Source organism: Sturnus vulgaris, chromosome 8, assembly GCF_052056855.1.
Source record: "Sturnus vulgaris isolate bStuVul1 chromosome 8, bStuVul1.hap1, whole genome shotgun sequence".
NCBI lineage: Eukaryota > Metazoa > Chordata > Aves > Passeriformes > Sturnidae > Sturnus > Sturnus vulgaris.
The window spans coordinates 33861442-33878529 of record NC_142250.1 but is presented as its reverse complement, the minus strand read 5'-3'; the positions used below and the strand labels follow the sequence as shown (position 1 = coordinate 33878529).

Here is a 17088-nt window from a genome sequence, read left to right as displayed (position 1 = left end):
TGTTACTCATGATAGGTCTGCTGCACTTAGCTGATATTATTAGCTCATTATTTCCTCTCTTTTTCCCCCTTTTCATAACCTGCATACTGATTAGAATAGCAGAAAATTACTGTTTTGCTGTCACAAATCAGAATGCATAATTTTTTTAAGTAGCTTCCTAATTTATAAAAAAATTATGTTTCCTTCAGTAGGACAGCATGGTTACACAGAAACAATACAATGATTGTGGACAATACCATCAAGAGAAACTAAAACTAGAGGATACATGTGGTGTTTGTTAATTGAAATAACAAACAAACAAAATGCACATTAAAAATCTCACCCCATCCAATTTTACATCATTGCTCCAAAATCTGATTTTTTTTCTAGCTACTGAGAATGACATCTATGGCTTCCCTCCTTAGAGGCACTCAAAGACAGGAGAAATCCATCCAGGAAAAAGATGTTTCATGTATAGGCCTGGTGCTCAACAGTAGAGTGATGCTGGATTACACAAGCCATGCATCTCTAGGGAAGAACTGCAACCCTTCATCACTTTAAACTTCATGCCTAAATACCTTTATCAATCTAAATTGACTTAGCAGTCTTAGTCCTGCTCAGACTCTATTATTTTCAGTAGATAATTAAGATGTGCTAGTACTAATCAGAAGAAATAGAATTAATAGCAAATATCCTCCTTGTAAGAGCTCCACAGCACAGCCAAACTGTCCCTTCCAGAAAACAAGCTGCTCTTTTTTCATAAATCCTTTTAGATTATGTCATGTGTCTGAATTTCCCTGCAATGTCCCCAGTGTGGTCAGTGATGATCTTATTTAATACCTAAATTAGGACTTCAACTGCCACATATCAATAATTTTAAAACAGACTGGGCTACACTGGAATAGAATAGAATAGAATAGAATAGAATAGAATAGAATAGAATAGAATAGAATAGAATAGAATAGAATAGAATAGAATAGAATAGAAAGGATTTTGGAAGGGACCCACTGTGATCCAACTGCCTGAGCACTCCAGGGCTGACCAAAGGTTAGAACAAAGACTCTTCAATGTTGCTCTGTCTCAGATGAGAGTTTATTAGTGCAAGCAAAAAGCACAGAAAGGTTGGGTCAGGGGTTACTACCACAGCTGGAGCCTGGTTTACAGTTATGCAGTGAAGTCAGAAAGTCAGTTTGGTGATCAGTGAGTAGTCTGGCAGTGTGAGGTTATTTTGAGGAATGCATCATCATCATCATCATCATCATCATCATCATCATCCATCAGGATGACAGATCTTGGCCCCACTACCAACAGCATCATGGCTTCAATTCTTTAATTCTTTTCACAAGAAGAAACTTCATGTCTTACCTTGTAGTTGTGGGTCCTGGAATGGAGGGGGATGAGCTCTCAGCAAGTGGCACAGCAGCAGCAAGAGGATCTGAGATGTCCTGACCTCCAGACTTTTCTGTGCTCTTTTGTTGAGGGCTCCTTTTTAAATTGTGGCCATTACCAGGGGGTTGGCCTAATTCTGAGTCTTGTGGAGTGTTCTAGAATGAAAAAAGAGAACAATTTAAATAGCTGCTGCTATTTTGGAGAATGCATAAGCTTAAGGAGTTTTGTTCTGCCCACAGACAGACAACCTCTGTGGTGGATTTCACTGCTTTGATGGAACTTGCAGGTTCTAAAGCCAAGCCATTTTTTTCTCAACAGTAGAAAAAACAGAAGGAAGTGGTTGGGCCAAAAATAAATACTAGGAAAAGAAGAGGGAGAGAAGAATGCAACAATTGTTCTAAAGCAGCCAGGCCCAAGGAAGTTATCTTCTTCTCTTCTTCCAAGCCTGGCAAAAGCTTCCTTGCTAAGCAAGTTTAAAATGAGAAAGGATGGAAACAGGCTCTAAATTTGGACACTCATAATATTAGCAGCATATTTGGAGTTAAGTTAGAGATAAAGCAAATGTCATTCAAGACCCAGGACTTGAATTCAAGTCCAGATTCCTTCCCTCCCACTTCAACAAAGCTCAGAATGCCTCTGAATTTAAACAGAGGGCTTGATTCTTCACCAGGCTGCCCATCTCTGATAACAGCTACAGCAAATGCTGTAGTCTCTGCAGTGACTGCTAGAAATGCTATTCCACAACTGTGGCCATGCTGCATCACCTCTTCTCAAAGGGAAATAATTACCCACGATCTTCATCCATGCAGATATGCCTTGTTTGGTTTTTTGGTTTGTTGTTGTTGTGTGTGGGGTTTTTTGTTTGTTTGTTTTATTGTTTTGTTTTGTTTTTGTTTTTTTTTTTTTTTGCAAATTATTGCTGCAGGGAGGAAGGGAGTCCTGTGCAAGCACCAGGGTTACATCAGGTAGTGAGTGGCACCTTCCTACTGAATATTTTTGGAGGCAGTATCTTCAGAACATGAAGAAGAGCTGGAAAAGGCTGTCCTGAACAGTAGCTGAGGATGTTCTTTGAGAATAGCAAAAGAACTGGAGTAATAGGGAGAAACAATCAAGGGAAAAGCAAGAAAGTCTGAATGAAGGCCTTTTTCAAATCCTCTGGCACATCAAGCAATAGTTAAAAAGAAGGAAAGCTGCTTCATCAAATCACCCTTAACATAAAGTCACTGTTGTTTCAGTTCTTAATTGTAGTTGTGAAAAACCTAAGGCACACTTAACCTAAAGACATATAAATGTATTTACTGATGGCAGAACCACTGCAGGGTGACACCAGAGATTAAAAGCACAGTAACAATTCCAACTCATCTCTTGGGGGTTTTTGCACTCATTTCAATGTTTATTTTGTTCTAGCAGTAGTCAGTAAATTGCAGAGGGCTGTTCAGAGAATTACACTGCTCTGTGTGAACATGGTGTGCTCCCACACAGCCAAAATCTCCTGGAGCTCAGAGCCAGAATGAGACACCCAGTGGACAAGCAAAGCCCGTGTAATGAGCAACTGGAAAGGTCAGGGCATACTCAAAATACAAAAATACTTCCTTTGTACTTAAGACAAATTTGATTAACTCTCATATCCTGTGCCTTTCCCTGGAGGAGCCCCTTCACTACAGCTTTGTTTGCAGGAGTTTCCTTTATCTCACCACTTTCCACTGGGAGACACCAAGGGCTCTTGGTTCCATGACTGTAAAGCACTTACCCAGCATGTGCTGACATCTGGCATTTAGAATATTTATCTAAGTATATATGTTGGCTGCAAACCCAGAGTATATGGCAAAAAAAATATACTAGAACATCAAGAATTATATAAGGAAATTTGTTTCTTTCAGTCAGGGGAAAAAAAATTGAGCTGAGTGAGCTTACAGGGCTCTGTTTTGATTTTTCTGCAGTTTTGGTCAGCCTTGCTTTTGTCTGCATGAGAAATCTGCATGGAGAGTTTATTTCAGTATGCAGAGAGAAAGAACTATAAAAAATGAGTTATTAAATGAATTACCAGGAAAAAGCCCTAATCAGTGAGTAGGTAAATGCCAACTAAGTTAGGTGAGGCAGTGCCATGTTCTTATTTAGTCCCTGTATCATGTCTTATCTTCAGAGGTACAGGTGGGTCAGAGGTAGAGCTGGGCCACAAACAAATGCCTCACAGTAGCAGCCAAATTAAAAAACTATTTTCAGGCCCCTTGCAGACAGAAATGACCTCCTTTCCTTTCCCAGCAGGGCAGGCAGGGTCAGGAGAACCACAGAGAGAACTCCAAGAAATTAATTTAATTTATAAAATTGTCCAGATGCCTCCAGCAGCTTGCAAGAGCACTGAGAACTATTATTCATTTTTCCCTCCTTTCTACTACAACCACATCCAATTTTCTTTAGTTGCTTTGGGTGCCAGGCAGGAAGAACACCTCCCATCTCTCCTGAGATGAAAAGCTGAATATTTTGTCTTCTTCTCCTAAAGCCTCTGTCAATGTTCCAAAGCAGAAAATGCACAGCAATCAAGTCATTAACTAATTTACACAGTGCAGTCTCAGTAGCCACACACTGCTTCTCATTAGCCTCTCCTTCACAGGACCAGCCACTGAGCCCCAAAGGCTCCTTTAGGTTGCAACGCTCTGTCCTGCAGCCACAGCCTGATGGGGATGCCCACAAATCTCTAAAGCAAAACTCCCTGAGAACCAGGATCCTTTGGATTGTCATCCAGAGTGACAAATCCCACGACAGGAGCTAATCAGCCACATGGGCTCCTTGGTGGCACAGGAGGAAACTCCTCAGCAGCCTCACAGCACAAACCCAGGAGCTCATTGCTACCAGGCTGAAAGAGCCCCACAAATATGAGAAGATCTCCAGCAGCAGTGCAGGTATTTGGGGAAACTTTGGAATGTTAGCATGGATAATTTGTCATTGACTCCCTGAGTCACAGAACACTCTGGGGCAGGATAATTTGATAGAAGTTTGCTGTTGCCATTCATCTCCAGAATTCACAAGTGAGCTGCAGAATATGGACATTCATGTGTCTGCAATTCCTGAACAACCCAACTCATCAAAATTAGGATGTTTCCATACTAGACACAGAGAAGGGCCCATGTCCAGTGATTTTATCAGCTGTTACACCAAAATTTGGATTTAATATCCAAACAAAAACACTGGGAGGGGCAGAATCAGCAGAAGAGAGAAAGATCACAACAAACTAGATCAGATATGTACATGCATTTGAAGATTAAATTTAACATTTTTCATAGATTTTTTTGGGGACTGGTGGTTTTTTTTGTTGGGTTGATTGGTTTTCACCTTTTGTTTTGGTTTTAAAGTTTTGTTTTTTCAGGGAAATAATGCTTAAGAAGTTATAGTTCATGTGAAACCATCCCCTAAGTGACTGACTTTGGGCAGAAAAATCCGACTCTTGTTCTTCCAGTCCATTACCAAATTTAACATGTTTTAAAACAATCTTAGCAGCACTCCTGTTGGAGCAGAGAGGAGTTTGAACTGTGGACTGTCTTTATTTCTTTCTTTCCAGGCTGCCAGATGTTTGAGTGATCAAAAAGTTGCTCTAACACCTATTAAGGCAAAAGCACACACGTATGTTCAAAAGAAGCTTAAAAGAGTATTTTGGCAATAATCTAAAATAAATCTTAATGTAGATATTTACATGTAAAATGAACTCCTAATATACCAACATATAGAAAATCTTTGTGTACTGGTTTTCCTCATTTAATGTATTCATGTAATCATCACAAAAGAACATGCTTTGTGAATCTAAGCCAGACAGCAGAAAAACATAATTCAATTTTTCGATTAATTTTTTTCAGTTTAGGCTAGTTATGCAAATCAGGTGCTGAACTAGCTTTGCAAAGCATGCTTTTTAAATTTTTAATTAACATGTGTGAACACAATTATAAAGACTATGTTTTGTTCACAAGTACCATCAGAAAGCTGCAGTTAAATAAATTGCTTTTGAGTTTCAATACATACAGCCTCTGAAGTGATTGACTACAGAAGCTTGCAGCTAAATTTGTTCTATATTTGTTTCAAGTGTAGTGAACTCCTATTTGAAAAGGATTCTCATTATAAAGAGTTTGTTAACAGGAAGACTTAAATAATTATAATAAAAACCAGAACACAGAGGTTCTCAGCATTTTTAAGTCTAGGATAATTAAAAAAACTCAACAACAAACCAACCAGCTTTGTCACAGAGAGCATACAAACAACAGGAGGAAAACTAAACAGTTCATACTTTTTTCCCCACAATATTTAAATGAATACAATTGATTCTCCTGCAATATGCAATGTAATTTGCATTAAACCCTTCCAGAAGCACTGGAGTCTGCAAGAACACAAAGTAAATCTACAGGATCCCTTTATTTTCCCAATGACTTTGAACAGGATGCTTAAAAAAAAAAAAAAAAGAAAGAGAACTCCATTAACACTGCAGCCAAAAGGATTATGTGCACTGCTGCACTGGAGTTATCACAGCAGAAAGAAATGCCTTTAATGCTGCCTGGGAGCCTGTGGAGATCCCAGCTCCCAAAACCCCAGTTCAGGCACAGCCACAAAATTCCCAGCCCAAAGCTGGAGTTTGAGCACAGCACCAGCTCACAGAGCTCAGCACAGCTCTGCTTCCAGCACCTGGCATTCCCACCCAGCTCCCCCAGAAAGGTGAACTTGGCTTCACTCCCCTTCCTATTTATCCCACTAAAAGTTTCTTCCTCTCCCATCTGCCCTCTGCCACATTTCCCCACTGAACACATCCTTTTACAGCAGTTTCTGGAACATGTCACAGCTCTGGGTAGCTCAGGGTAATCTTTGAGGGGTTACATTAAGTTTCCATTCCCACTAACTCCCTCTGGTTTAGTGGAGAGGAAGCTGCAGCAAGCCTTTACAAATCTCAATCAAAAAACCAGAAATTGCTTTTCTTTTTTCTCCATCTCTTCCATTACAAGTTAAGGAAGAGAGGGGTTTGAATAGGTTTTTTTAAAACAAACTCCTCCTGCTAGAGGTTGTTCACATGGTTGGGAATTCAGGGTTTTTAAATTACTCTTAAAATTTTTAAAGACAGAATAGGGTTTTTTTGAAGCCATCTTTTCTCTCTGCTGGCTTTTGTTGTTCTGCAGGAACAGTAGCCAAGTAGTAAGTTAGAGTTTTAAAACTTCCTATCTTTGGAGAGTCGTTGTCTCTCCCTTGTTTGGAGAAGTGGTACCAAAATAAATAAGTAGATAGTGAGTGGATATTGCTTTAACAACTGGAACTTTGCATTAAAATCAATGAAAACTGGTCAGTAAAACCACGGAGCCATCACACAAAAGTAACAAATTACTACTGAGTATATTGAATCAAGCTTGGACCCCATGTGACACTCTAGAGCTGAAGGATTACACTAAAACTCAGTTTTATCACCTTGCAAGGGGCTTAAATGTGATTTTAGCAGGCAACTTTGTGCATTGCTACCCCTTTTTGAGAGTGGCTGGGGTAGAGCAGTTTGGAGGGGATGCCTGTCATGACCATTTCTTGTTTTTCTTCCCAAACATCGTGACTACTTAATCAGTTGGGTGTAATTATGACATGATCAGATAGGAAGAGCAGATTCTATCCTTAAGGGAGTGTCTGTGTAGAATTTTGCAATTACAGTAGATTTTTTTCTTTAATCAGTAATGGTGTAATTTGCTGTTGCTTCTGGCGTGGTTTATTTGTCTCTCAGGGGAGAAAAATTTTAAGTTCATACCTATTCTAATTAAAACCTTAAAGAGGCAGGGATGCAAAAATTGGCATTCACTTCTCATTTAATTTAATTTGCTTCTAAGAAATACGAGAAGCAAAGTAAATTGTGATATGGAAACAATGGTATTTGAAAAATTCTTACAGCTTTTGATTGCAAGTACCTATGACCTTCTCTTAGAGATTAAGGGCTGCTTTTGCTCCTGAGAAACGCCTACTGAAATGACTCTGGCTGTGAACACAAAAATAAACACTGCTGTGTGGAGGGGTGTGTGTGTGTATTTATATCTTTATAGTCACCACCTTGTCCTTGATTTAGCTTTTTTCCCAGAATACACAGTCTCAGCCACAGCAGGAACAATTCAAACCTTCAGGCTTCACTGTTTGTGTTTATGACACTTCCAGTCCACTGAGGGCACCAAATTGTTTCTCCTTAGATTCTTGTAATGTCAGCATGGGTGTCTTCTCAGCAACCTGGGAAGCCTTGCTATGTTTGAGGAGTATGCACTGAGTTAATGAAGCATGGCTTCATTAACTCCTTCATGGCTCTCATTAACTTCACCTTTCCACCTGTTTAATGTGATGTGTGGTCAGCAAGCCCAGGAAAATTCAGAGTTATCTTTGTATCTTCACTAGTCTGGCTGCAGTTGTGTTCCTCTGTCCCTTTCCTGATGTTTGCTGGTGAGTGCCTGTATTATTTTCTAAAGGATGGCAGGTGTATGACACACAGCAGGAGAGACAGAGGATAAAGTTGATGAACTTGGGAAGAAAATTTTCAGTCAGTATAGTTTTAGCTAAAGCAGCTTTCTGTTGAGTGGTCCTTAGCAGCCTGACAATAAATGACTTGAGAAGATGCTGTCAGATTCAAATAAAGCACCATTAGGAAAATAATCTCCAAGGTGAGTCCCAAACTCTGTTGTGCTTCCCAGCCAATAGTGTTTGCCAGCCTGGCAATTTCATAGCTGTGGAAAATGCAGGTCCAACATTTTCACACTGTTTTTTAAATGGAGAATTGTAGTAAATAATTACAGAGGAACTTTATAAATATGATATATTTTTCCTTTCATCTCTACCCATAAATTCACATGTCCCATGAGAAATGAGGATGGCTTTACAGTTGTGAAGGAAGCTTTAACCATTAATTCAGAAGACAAGGACCAGTCTCCCAACTTCCTTTTCACTATACTTTCAAATTAAGAACTCTGCCAGAACTTTGAATCTTCTTCTTTCATCCCCTCTCCTTCACTCACAGGAAAGATGTAGATAATAATGTGAATAATAATTATTCATTGCAGTGAGAAGTATCCCAGAATTTGCTACTTTTGCATAAAAGGACATATAATTCTCTGAAAACCTACAATGTTCTTTTTGAGTAAATTCAAAGAACTGCTGGACATTATTTACCATAGAATATTGGACCAACAATAATTACCACTGGAAGTAAGAATTAATTAATGTGGTGGCTGAAGGTGTGTTAGGACTATGTAAGGATCAGGAACAGCCTGTAGCCAACTGACTGCAACATCCTGATATACATTGGATGGAGTGGAAGGAAGATTGAAAGAGAATCATAATTCAGAGAGTAAGAGCTGTGAATCCCAGTGGACACAACAAACCCAGAGCAGTGTAGGGTAACAGCAAATCACATTAAAATGCTACAGGCAAAATTACTGCACAGAAAATTGGGAATGCGTTTTTGTTCCCAGTTGACCATGAACAATGGAATGTATACAGATGTTACTGCACTATTCAAAAAGTATGTAAACACTGAGTGAGAGCCCCAGAGCTCAGAGGGATCTGCCCAGTTCCCATCTGTGGGAATGGAGCTGAATGCTGGGACAGGATTTGAGAGGAGAATCACAGCAATTAACAGCAGCCATCAGTTCAGAGAGACTGAAATCAGCTGAAAGATGGGAAAAGTGATTGTGCAGAATATTAGCTGCAGGATGCTCAGCAGTCAGATTTTTTCATAGGAAATAAGTGGAGAAGTCTGAGCAGGACCACAGCACGACACTTCAGACAACCACCAGACTCCTGAGAAGTTTGGCCCCTCTGGCAAGTGTTGCCTGTCTTACACATTTCACTGCAGAAAACAGGAACAAAAAGATAACCACACATAAAGATGTTTGAAGAGAAGTGAACAATAGCAGAGATGTGGAATAACCAGCTTTGTTTTGCTTTTTGCTTGCTCATAAAACCAAGAGGAAGAAAGGATAAAGCAAAATATGTAGAAATAATTTGTGTAACTGACTTTGAAATTCCCTCTTCAATTCTGGAGCAAAAGATGCATTAGTAGAACTTCAATTCAGCAGCAGTTTTAATCTTCAAAGAGCTTTACAATTACTTTGTGACTTTTACTTTTTCTGTATGTGGAATATGACCGTGCTCCTCTTCAGAACTCTGAGTGGCAAGAGTGAAAATCCTGAGTTAAAAGTTTTCCATATTAGAAAGTCCAGCCTATAAATATAAAGAACCCATTCTGTTTTTAACATGCTCCACTCACCCCTTTAAAGTGAGAGCAAAGATGCCCTGGTAATGGCATCATTCAAGTTAAAATAAAGATAAAACACAGTCAGGGAAGTCAATAATAATCCTGTAACGTGCAGTCACTTTGGGAGCTGTCCCTGAGCTCTCTGCACAACACCTGGAGCAGCATGGATGAGGCTGAGATACATCTGGGATCACTCTGCATCCCACAGACCATGTGCCTCACTCTGTCTGACATTTTTAGGGAGCAGATTTGTTGGTCCAGCTCAGCTTGGTCTCATTTCTAAGTGTGGCTTTGTGAGCTGGCACCTGAGTTCAGACTGCCCAGAGGTGCAGGGCTGAGGAAGTGCAGTCACATCAGCCTCTGTCAAAGTCAGTGTTTGCCTTTTATTAAGGCCATGTAGATGATTTTGGATATTTGGCCATCCAGAAAAGTCAAGGAAAAGAAGACAAGGTCATTGCTCCATGATACCCAGATCTTGTGGGTGGATTAAGAAAGATCTGTTTAATGGGCAGCACAACAGCTGAGTCCTTCTACAGTTCCACAAACTGCAGTACTTTCCACAGCTTCCCATTAAAGAACACCTCCATTACTTCACCTGTATCTTGCCTGCTAAAGGCTGGATCTCAAGCATCAAAATATCTGTTCTTCCAAAAAGTTTCTTTTTCAATGTAAAGACCTTTCTCTTCAGGTGGAAATTTCTCTTCGAGGAAATTGCATCATAAAAATAGCTTATATTTAATTCAGCATAAGCCCAACAAGCTGTGCCACTGTAATAGGGCAGGGCACAATCCTAAAATCTCTCAGCAGTTTGGACTTTGTGTGCTTTACAGCAAAACAGAACATGGTTCTGTTATATGGTATATGTGAAATCACTTTGTTCAATATACTGCTGGCCTCAGCCTTGTTTTATCCAAGCATTATCTTTGTTCATTGCCACTAAATTTAGATGATATTCTCCTCAGAGGCTGGTCTTTACAAGACAGATTGGGTATTTACTTTTTCTCCAAGTGTCTACTACATTCTTCCTAGTAGCACATTTATTCCACAGATCTTCCCACTCATTAAATGAGTTCTAAACTTAGCACAGGCTCTCCCAGCTTTAATGCAAACCATGTGTGAGGCTTCCAAATGACTCACTGAGAGCATGAGCCGTGCAATGGTGCTCTCTGATAAACAAACAAACAAAAACAACTCAGACCAACTGGTTCTGAGCACGAGAACAACACCAACTGAGCTATTTCAATGGAGATGGGGTTAGGAGGAAAGGCAGCCAGCAAAGGGGGTCGAGCAAAGGCTGCTTCTCTAAAGCATAGATTGCTAGTAAAGAAAAAAAGTTAAAAGAAACCAGATTTTTTTTTTTTTTTTTTTTTTTTTTTTTACAACGTGCTGAAAACTTAAATGGATCTGCCTTGCAAATGTGCAGTCAGTGTCACAAAACCCAAAAGCCAGAAGCAGATGCAGAGGAAAAAGAGCAGCCAAGCCTGGTGCTAACATTTTGAATGCAAACCATGCAAAGCAGTTTCATCATCCACTACCTGCTGTGCTCCTTGGCTTGGTGGTGTAAGGATGGCTTTATTGACACTGGGGAATTTCTGACTGAAAATCAAAATATTTCAGTTTTGTTGCTACTGCTTGTTATCTCTCTGTTTTTTAAAATAATTTGGATTTTTAGCGTATTCTGTTTTGCTTTGGGTTTGGAGGGGGTTGAGTTGTGTTTTGTTTTGGATTTTACAGTCTGAAAAGGAGACCAGAAGCTTCCTGCCCTTTTAGAAGAGTTTTTTTACTACATTTCTTGATAAATTCAGTCATTTTCAAGTAAACTCTTCTCAGGGTCAGGATGATTCCTGAACAAATATGTTTGACTTCCAAAAACTTCCTGAGTGGAAGCTGTACACTACGGAGAAGAAATTATCATTTATTAGTTATAGAAATTAACACATTCCCATCTTCCCAAACCTTGAGAAAAGTTGGGACCAAATCTTGGGCTAACAGTAAAATTTGGTAAGAATAACCAAGAACTATGGAAGATTTTTCTTCTAAAAATTATTTGTGAAAAAATCTGTAAGAGTTGTAATACTGATTGCCTTGAGAGGGTCCACTTTGCAATGCAGAAGGTGCAGCAGATCTGCTGAGACCTGAAGTGGAAGCAAAATGAATCCTAATGCATTTTAGCAGCTATCACAACATATAGAAGAGGAGAGAAGAAAATATATACTGGCGTTTTAATGGTTGAAATTAATGAATTACAGCTTTTATTCAAACTTGTATCAGCATAGTAACTTCTAATGCAATTGTACACCAGCAGCCAGAGCATTTCACTGCCTTCCTTACAAAAATCTAAAAATAAACCACCAGGCACCACGGTGCATTAACAGCACACCCTGGGAACGTGGCTGTGAAGTCCTGGATGGGGACACAGACAGTGCAAGGTCATTTCTGAGCAAGGAGGAGCTGCTGTGTGCTGGGGCTCTGGGGCCACCACAGGCACTGCCCATGGCCCAGGGCTCCATTCCAGCTGCCCAGGGATGTCATTCCCTGTGATGCCATAGGGTTCTGGTCCTGCCCTGCCAGGCTGACCCTGACTGCCACCCTGTGCCCTTCCCTGTCCCCAGGGATGCTCCTGATGCCTGGAACTGCCCCAGCTGCCCGTGGCTGCCCTGCTCCCAGGCTGGGGTGCTGGGATGAGCTCATCCCATGGGGATCCCCCATGGATTCTGTTCCCCAGGGAACAATCGTGCCCCGGTGCTTTGGAGGGCTGTCACTGCCAAGGGAAAAAAACACACCAAATTGCTTTCAATTACCATTAATGACACTTAAATATGAGTGTAACGGGGAGCAGAAGATAAATATGGGGTGAGTGGCAATAGTGGAAGCAGTTTCTGGAAGGTTTGCTCTAGGCTAGGAGGGGAGGAAAAACAATTGTCCTGTCACACTCACCTCATTCTCTGCACTGCTGCTCTCATTGCCCATCTCGACTCTGATGTCCAGGATCACACAGCAATTAAAGAAAGATCACTGGAAGAAAAAAAAAAGCTCTTAATGTGCTGTAAAAAATAAACCAAGCCAAAATAAAACAGCAAAAACCCCTGGAAATTTTGGAGGGCTCTCCTCTGAGCCACCCAGTCAGCTGCCCCTCCTGACATCCAGTCTTACATAAGTCATAAATTGGGGGAAAAGAACTCTTAATGCTTTTATTCCCTAATGTCTCTCTGCTGTCTTCCTGAAAGACAGGCCTTGAAACACTCAGCTTTGTTACTCTGTTTCTGGATTTTCCCATTACACTTGAACAGAAAGACATTTTCCTTGCCAAAGTCACTTTAGACGGACAGCCCATAGGAAAACCTCGCAGTTTTAACTGTATTTAAACCACTTTTATTTCTGGAAATTCCTGGACCAAGCTGCCTGCTCACATTGTCAGAACCATGGTGTTAAACCCAACTATCACTGTAACAACCGATTTTCGATTAATGCACTCAGAGAAAGAGTAAATAGATTTTTTATCCTGATCGCTGGCATTGCTCTCTGATTTTCTTAGGCATTATTCTGTTACAATGTTGTGTTCTAAACATCTTTAGGCTTAAGAGGATCTGTCTACCATAATTACTACTGGTTTTGTACTAGTTCAGCTCTAATTATTTAATTTCAGAAAAATCTCTGAGCATTTCTAGAGTTAATTGTCTCCCCAGGCATTCTGTATTTTTTTAAAAGGATACTCAATAATAAAAGTCCACACCAGAGATTTACTTCTAAACATTCTTGTTCTAGACATTTTTTGGGGGGGGCTCATGCGTTGAAATTCACTGGATTTATTGTAGTACTGAATAGGTGAAAATTACACAGTCTCTTCAGTTTTGTTTTTTTTTCCAAAGAATTTGGGATTGGTCTGCTTCATGTGTCAAGAAAAACTCCATTAAAGTTAGGCTGGAAAAAGGAGATTGCACTTTGAACGCCAAGGAAACCATACAAACTTTTAAGGAATGTTGTTACTTATTACTACAGTACATTTTTTTTTTAAACTTGAAATATTATTTTTCTTCACAGGAGGCTTGGGGAGAGAGAAGTTTGGTGCTGTGCTCTTAATCTGTGCTCTGTTTAAACTTGATTGTCTTCAGGGGATACAGCAGTGCTTGAACTTGCTCCTGTGGAAAGCACTGGGGCCAGGATTGCACTCTCAGTGATTAATTAGCATCGTGAGGTTTTATCTGCTGAGATTGCTGCCAAATCCTCTCCTGTTTTAAACAGTTTTAAAACTGTTTTAAAACAGGTCTAAGCTACGCTGAAGACTGGATATAACATTTTCAAAATCACTGTTCCCCAAGTATGAAGTACTCCATCATGGAGTAATGTACACACACAAATCTTCCCAGGCTCAGCCCAGTGAAATGTTCCAAGACAACACATTAAGATTATAATATTTTAAGTATATATTGATGTAATAAAACATTCTCACACTGATAGAGCTTCTGACTGAGGTTTAAATGCTCAGGAGGGACAGAGTAACTCCACCATAGCAATGTGCTTCCCTCAACAGCCAGCAAAATTCTTTAAGATTGAATATTGTGGCATTTCTGTTCCCCTGACCTGCCGAGCTTTTCTCTTCCCATATCTTCTTCAGTCCCTACAGACATCATGTGAAAACACCTGAGAATTCAGAGCTCTCTAAATTGTCCCCTCAGAAGCACTTGCAGTAATAACATAAACTAGGGAATGAATGAATGAAACTCTCCCAAATCCCCATGGAGTTGTTTAATTGGGGTGGGATCTTGTATATCAATTGTGTAAAATACAGATTCTGCTCATCCAGTTCTTCAATAGATTAGCCAATGTATCCCATAATGTTGTTGCATTTATTTTAGAGTAAATTAACTCCAGTGTGTAACGTACTGTCAATGTTTCTGCACCAGCTCAGCCACACTGACTGTTAAGGACAGCAACTCCTAATAGAGGCCAAAGTTCTAATATTGAGTTGAGAAGTAACAATACTTTATTTACAGTTTTTAAATTAAAATGCATAGGAATCAAAGTAGAAAATGACAAGAGCACAGCAGAAGTGCCAGCTGTCAAAATCTCCACTGACACATCATATGATATTGTCTACCCACTCTTTTCTTTCCCTAGAGCATGACATTTCATAATTTTCACACAATTCTCACATTACCATCTGCTTAATAATGAAGACAAATGTCATAAATAGGAAATAAAGACATTACAGATTCTCCAAAAATGAAACAAACGACAATAATATTAAAGTGTGAATTACACTGCAGAGTGCTAAGATGATGTTTTAGATTACAGTGTTATTATAGTCCTTTTTACATACATTATTTCTAAATCATTCAATGCACAAGCATTATTTAGGCTGCAAACTACAAGCCCTTTATCATGTATATAGACTTTCAAATAAACATTACAAACATGCTAAAAATCCATCCATTAAATAAACATAGGTTAAACAAAAGATAATATTCATCATCTTTCTATAGTATCTTTCACAATTTACATGTCATTATTGAAATTATTTGAACACTGCATATCTCAAAAACAGCTGACTGGTACCAAATTGGTCTGTTCAGCCTGCAGAGACTTTTGAGCTGAACAACTTCTGTCCTGGAAGCAAACAAGAGGATGTTCAAGGTTGCACTTACATTCCAAGATCTATCTGGCACCTTTGGCTTCACTGACTCTTTTAGAGCGTGTCTTCAAACCTTTCCTTCCATCTTCACCTCAGCATTTTCACCTGATTTTCCTCCTACTTCTGCTTAGACTCATGAAATGTAAGCTTTGTCTGTGGGACCCACCTTTATAACCTGCTCAACAACCAACTTGCCTCCACCCCAGGCGAGAAAGAAAACAAGTCACACCTCCCCAGCCCAGCCTCCCCCTGCTCCTGCCAGGCTGCCAAGGCTCTCTCTGCGTGCCATAAATCCAGTACTAATGTTTTTCACAAAAGCAACCCCAGAGAACATCAATTTGGGGTCAAGCATATTTCACTTCTACCGTTTCTTGGCTTGTGGTCTGAGCAGTGCTTCTCGCAAAAATTGTGCAGTGAAATTGTGTCAATAACACACTGGAGTTATGCATGTGTTGTTTCCAAGGGAAAATTAATATTGGGGGGAATATCTATTCTTCATTTTGTGTCCAGGTTTGTTCATGTGTTTAAGCTCATCTTTCATTTTCTCGTATTGTCCTTGAAAGCTGTCAGAAATACCTGCTAGAAATGTTGATGTGCCTGTTCAGGTTATGGTGAAATCATTTCCCATTTAATCATCCTGAAGGGTGGAGACGTGACAAAAACCCTTTGAAATGCGATGTTGCAAGAAGTACTGGTTTATGGGCGAGCTAATTGTTATTATTAACTCTGATTGTCCATTCCAGCAATGCTTCCACAAAGGGAAGAAAACTCAGAAAAGCAGCTGGTAACCAAAGACAGAGTATTTATCATTAGTGGCAACTCCAAGGGATTAATGAGTTTCTGTAAACACCAGTGGTGCTTTTTGGGGCCACAAACCAAAGGAATGGTCCCGTGTGGGTTTATTGCACCTTGAAGAGTGTGAGGCAGCATTGCTGAATCCAGCATGGAAAAGTCATATCTGACATGGCTGAAAGACAGGATTTCACAGGGCAGCAATACGTTGTCTGCTGAGTTTTGTTTCACAAAATCTTGGTCTATAAACTCCTGACTTGGAAATTTAAAGCCTGTGATGAGCTGGAATGCACAGTTACAAGATCAAGAGCTACATGAATAGCCCTGCCTTTTAAATCTTGTTTTTTTTAAAAAATGAAGTCGGTGATCCAGCATTCTCTGGTCTGCCCAGCCCAGTTCAGAATCCAGTACATCTGAAGTTCATCAATTCAAAATTTTAGTGTCTTCTTCCTTAAAACCAAAATGAGGGCATTGCACAATTGATTGTCTTACAGACAACAAATTAGGCAAGGTTTTGTGTTTAGGCTCTCTGCCATGAATTTAAGAGCTGGGATCCTGTGGGAGCTCAGGAAAACACAAGCCTGGTAATACATCCTCACTTCTGCTAGCTGCATCATTTCCTCATCAAAACAAACTGAACTCACATTTGGGGCTATTCCATTTCTAAGCTAAGGCCAGAAAATGCCACAAAGTGAAAGTGAAGAAGCTGCCTTGCAAAACAATTGTCTGGCAGAATCTTTGGGGGAAACGACCTTCAGTTAATCAGTGGATGATGATTTCTGATCGTGCATTTTTATCAATGTGCATGCAAAGCAGAATCCCTCTGTTTGGCTGAGTTGTGTAAGGTTTGCAAAGCCACACAGGCAGCTCCTGCACTGGTGCCAGAACCATGAGCCCTGTGAAATGAGGGCAGTGACACCAACACAGCCACCCTGTGCTCTGATCTCTGGGCATGGAACAACCCTGACTGACAGCACTGCCACTGCACTTTTGGGTCATTTTTCTGGCTCACTCTTGTGTCTAAATTAGGATTCACTAATTCACTTCTATCCCA

The 17088-nt window shown here is 40.0% G+C and overlaps 1 long non-coding RNA gene across 1 annotated transcript; it reads right to left on the bottom strand.

Annotated features, from left to right (window-relative positions):
* Nucleotides 1-1402: 1402 nt before the first annotated feature.
* LOC148223056 (uncharacterized) lies at nt 1403-15370 on the bottom strand. The gene is made up of 3 exons (XR_015805208.1): nt 15256-15370; nt 12548-12625; nt 1403-1523 (listed from the first exon to the last, which is right to left on the bottom strand). It is a non-coding gene; the product is annotated as an uncharacterized LOC148223056 (long non-coding RNA).
* Nucleotides 15371-17088: the final 1718 nt, after the last annotated feature.